This window comes from Elephantulus edwardii, unplaced genomic scaffold (genome assembly GCF_000299155.1).
Source record: "Elephantulus edwardii isolate Elephantulus edwardi_28Jun2011 unplaced genomic scaffold, EleEdw1.0 scaffold00009, whole genome shotgun sequence".
NCBI lineage: Eukaryota > Metazoa > Chordata > Mammalia > Macroscelidea > Macroscelididae > Elephantulus > Elephantulus edwardii.
In genome coordinates this window covers 2,928,325-2,933,435 of record NW_006399759.1, presented here as the reverse complement: position 1 = coordinate 2,933,435, position 5,111 = coordinate 2,928,325, and the positions used below count along the sequence as shown (strand labels likewise).

The 5,111-nt window shown below is 39.9% G+C and overlaps 1 protein-coding gene across 1 annotated transcript in view; it reads right to left on the bottom strand.

Moving 5' to 3' along the window:
• ALK (anaplastic lymphoma receptor tyrosine kinase) overlaps window positions 1–5,111 on the bottom strand; it is a 1,280,998-nt gene that overhangs the window by 7,953 nt on the left and 1,267,934 nt on the right. The window lies entirely within an intron of this gene.

Sequence of the window (5,111 nt, the reverse complement as noted above, 5' to 3'; positions counted from 1 at the left end):
ACTTCCTGGATCATTTAATATTCTGCCCACAGCATCCTTGATTACTCTCATAGTATCTTTAAGAAGTACTTGTTCATGCAGCTTGAACTCATGTCTTTTGTCTTTAGAACTTTGAATATAGACCAGTATAAAATAAAAGAAAAACCCCCAACAAAACAAAACATGGGATTTGGTAGTTTCATTTCTATTCCTGTGCTTAGAATTTTTCTCCCTGAAGCAGAACCGTAGACATATTTAAGGGGCCTCGTGGCACAGTGGTTGAAGAATTCAGCTATTAACCAACAGTTTGGTGGTTTGAACCCACCAGCTGCTTTGTGTGGGAAAGCTATGCTAATCTTTGTCCATAAAGGCCACAGCCTTTGAAACCATATGCAGCAACTGGACTCTGCCCTACAGGGCTGCTGTGAGTTGGATTGATCAGATGGCTGTGTATTTGTAGTTTGCAGTCATAGCCAAGATGCAATTTTTTAACCTTGAGATTGTTTACATATTCCATTATAGCATAAATATTTTCCATACTAATGCAAACATCCCACAAATAAAATTTTAAATTATTGTAAAATACCAATTTTGTCATATTTTGCCTTATAATTTCTGTATTATCTTTCATTTTTTTTAAGAAAAAAAGTATTTAAAAGAATGTATTGTCTCACATACCAATAATGGTTGTTGTATGTCAAAGAGTTGGAACTGACTCATAGCTGACCCTCCAGCAGGTTTTTAGAGGCAGTAAGTCAGGAGGAAACTGCCAGACTTTCTCTTGTGGGGCAGTTGGTGGATTTGAATCATGTGCCTTTTGGATTGCAGTGCAGTTTCCTACCATTAGTCACCAGCTAGTGTTCATAATACAATAAGTACTAGAATTCAACAACAAAAGGACTAACAATCTAATTTTACAAATGGGGAAAATACCCAAATAGATGGTTTTCAAAAGAAGATATTGAAATAACCAACAAATTAAAGCCTCATTGGCATATGGTCAATTCCAATTCACAGAGACTTTGTAAGGACAGAGGAAAACTGCTTATAGCGTGCCCAGGGCTGCAAATCTTTATGGAACCATCTTTCTCCTGTGGAATGGTTGGTGGGTTCAAACCACTGAATTTTTTTATTAAGCAACCAAGTTCTTTAAGCCCTGTGCCACCAGGGTGCCTAATGACCAACAAGCACACAAAAACATTCTCAACATCATTAACAACCCAAACTATTGAATCAAAATTGACTCACCGAATTTAAAGTCCCGCTGACTTTTGCTCGTCTTTCTCCCTCAGAGTTCCTGGTGGATTTGAACCACCTTTGGGTTAGCACCTTCCCATGGGCTATGCAAGTGGAGCTCCCTCACTAGCTACCAGGGAAGTGCAAATCACAACCACAAGGAGGTACAGCTTTACACCTGCTAAGACAGCAAGGAATTGCATTGCCAACACAAAGGACATGGCTCTGATCCACCAGCTGCTCTGTGAGACATAGATGGGCAATCTACTGTTTTGCATTTTACTGCCTCTGAAAACCCACAGGAGAATCGACTGTGGATTGTTTCTTCTTTTTTTAATTTTTATTATTATTTGTGTGTGTACCATCAAATTGGATCTGAGTGGTACAGGAAGAGACTGCTCCTTCTTCTCCAGCAGAACATCTAGTGGATTCGAACCGTGTACCTCTGGGATTGCAGTGCAGCTTCTTGCCACTAGGCCACCGTGGACCACTTGTGATTCTATGGTCACCACCATCATCACCACCACCACCAAAACAAGATGGCAAGTGTGAAAAAAGAACCAAGTGCTGGTGAGGATGTGGAGATAGGAGGTATGGTGGTGGTCGACCCCATGTTGTACTGCTAATTAAAATGCTGTACATCCCTGGTGGTTAGACTCCACCAGGGGCTCTGAGGGTAGTTTCCTTCCGTCCAGACGGACAATCTTGGAATCCTGATGGACAGTCATTAGGAGTCATAATGGGATTGCCTTGAAGGCTGTGAGTTTTTTGTTTGGTTTGGCTTTTTAGTTCTCTGCTGATGGGGCAGCTGTAGGGAAATGATTTGGCAGTTCCTTGTATAGTTAAATACAGAATTACTTTGCTGTTCAGTTGATTATGTCCCTTAGTGACAGAGCAGAACTGTTAAAGGACAGAGTGGCATGGCGCCATATGGTTTCTTAGGCTACCAGTTTTACAGAAGGTCAAAAGGTATTTTCTCCCACAGATTCCGAGGTGAATTTGAACCTGACATTTCCCTTAGTAGACAAGCACGTAACCGCTGCACCACCAGGACTCCTTAGAATGATCTTATGACCTACTCTGTAGCTCCTCTCAGGTATATATCCAAAATAATTGAAAATAAGTGCTAAGTAATACTTGTCCTCAAATGTCCACATGACCCATGTGTCCACCAACAGATGTGATGAATGGACAAAGAAAATGTGTTAGAAATAAGAAATGGAACAACTGTCATAAATAGGAACTCTGGTGGCTTAGTGGTAACGAGTTGTGCTGCCAACCCAAAGGCATGCAGTTCAAATCCACTAGCTGCTCCACACGAGTAAATTTAGAAATCTCCTCCCATGTGATTAACTATCTCTGAAAGTCTGCTGGAGCATCAGCTATTGGTCAGTTCCAATAGTATATGACACTCATGACATGAGTCAGACAAAAAGGCAACAGGTTCTGATAGACGTTATTATATGATGGACCTTAAAAACATTATGATCAGTGACTGAACATGATTTAATTTATGTGAAAAATTCAGAAAAGATAAGTCCACAGAAGGAAGGGTAAGACTAAATATTGAATGGGTATGGGGCTTTTTTGGGGTGATGTAAAGGTTTTGAAATGAGATAGAGGCGGTGTTTACACAACATTGTGAATATATCAAATGCCACGGGATTATATTCTTTGGTTTTGTGATATAAATTTAACTTTAATTTAAAAATGCCTCAGGTACTCTAGTAACTTAGTGATAAGGAGATGTGCTGCCAACCCAAAGGCAAGAGGTTCAAACCCATCAGCTGCCCACTGATAAAGGAGAAAGATAGGCAATCTTCTCACTTGCGATTTATTGCCTCTGAAGACTGGAGGGTGAGCTGTGAACCAGTTCTGACTTGATGGTACATAACAACCACAACATGCCCTTTTTTTTTTTCTTTCTTTTCTTTTTAAAGCCTGCTTTTTAGGATAAAGCTTATTAGTTACTAGATTAGGACCCTTTAGACCATTCTAACTCCTCGCAGTCATGTGCACGTAGAGAAGGACTGTTGCTAGGGGTTGCCAGAGGGCAATCCATAGGCTGGGAGGTGATACAGGTTGTAATGTTTACAGAAACAGAATGCCAGGTTGCAAGTATCTGTTTGAGTGCTTGGAATCTAGGGTAATCTTGGTGGAATGACTAGATCAAAAGAACATGGAACAATTTTTGGTTCGTATTGTCAAGTTGATTTCCACACATGCCATTCTAATAATTACAAACATTGCTCCAGTACCCTTTAGTCCTTCTTGCCAACATTGCGTATTCCTATTGTGAAATTTTTGTTGATTTTAGGGCAACAATGCTAGAATATTTAAATTATATTAACCGACTGGATTATTGTTGCTAGAATCTTTAAATTATATTAACCGACTGGATGGTTGTTTTTGTTGTGTACCATTGACTTGGAGCTGACCCTGCAGTAGGTTTTCAGAGAGAGTAAATTGCATGGAAGGAGACTGTCTATCCTACTCCTGCAGAGCAGCTGGTGGGTTTGAACCATGTACCTTGGGGATTGCAATGCAGGTTCTTACCACCCAGCCACCAGAACAGTGGACTAATGTTTCTTCAAGTCTTTTAATTGACTTAATATTTTATCAAGATTCTTTAATGAGTGGCTGGAAAGCAAAAGTTGGGAAAAGGGAAGAAGGGTCAGTAGTTAGGGAACGTGGACTTGGTGAGAGAAATGAAGCTGGAGATAGAATTAAGAATTATGGAATTCTTTACATTCAATGATGTATTCATTGCAAATTTTATAAGAAACACAAATGCAGGCTATATACATGGATTTCATCTGATTATATGCATTGGAATAAAATCAATTAAAACTGTGGAAAGAATAGCTGGAGTAGTTCAATATCAGCTGTGAAAACCAGGTGCTGATTGTGGAATCAACTACTACCATCTACTCGTATGCAAGTTCAAGCTGAAGTTAAAGAAAATTAAATCCACTGGAACCAAAATTTGACCTTGAATTTATCCTACTTGAATTTCAAAGACACATCAGGGTCAGGTTTGAGGCCCTGAACACCAATGAGTGAAGACCAAATGAGCTGTGGGAAGATAACAAGTATATCATCCATGAAGAATGCAAAAGATGATTAAAAGGCAGAGGAGGAAGAAAAAACCAAGATGGATGTCAGAGGAAACTCTAAGTATTGCACTAGAGTGCCAAGATATTAAGGAGTTGAACAGAAGATTCCAGAGGGCAGTGTGGGAACACAAAGTAAATTATTACAATGAGATCTGCAAAGAGCTGGAGTCAGAAAATCAAAAGGGCTGAATTCGCTCAGAATTTCTCAAGCTGAAGAAATTGAACAAATTCAAGCTTTAAGTTGCATTACTTAAGGATGCTTTGGGCAGAATATTAAATGATACAGGAAGCATTAGAAGAAGATGGAAGGAGTATACAGAGTCACTGTACCAAAAGGAATTGGCTGACACAGAAGAATTTAATTAAACTATGTATGAGCAAGAGATGAAGGAAGACGTTCAAGCTGCTCGAAAAGAACTGGCAAAAAACAAGGTCTCAGGAATTGACAGCATACAAATTAACATATTTCAACAAACAGATGCTGCCCTGGATGCGCTCACCAAGATTTCCCAAGAATTCTGGAGGACAACCACTGGGCCAACTGATTGGAAGAGATCTATATTTGTTACGATCCCCCAAAAAGGTGACACGAGAGTGTGGAAATTATTGAACAATGTTGTTGTTGTTGTTATGTGCCGTCGAGTTGTTTGCGACTCATAGCAACCCTATGTACAACAGCCCTAAACTGTGCTATCCTGTGCCAATCTCATTGCCTCTGACAAACCCATCCCGAGTACCCCAGTCACTGAATCAATCCACCTCATAGAGGGTCTTCCCCTC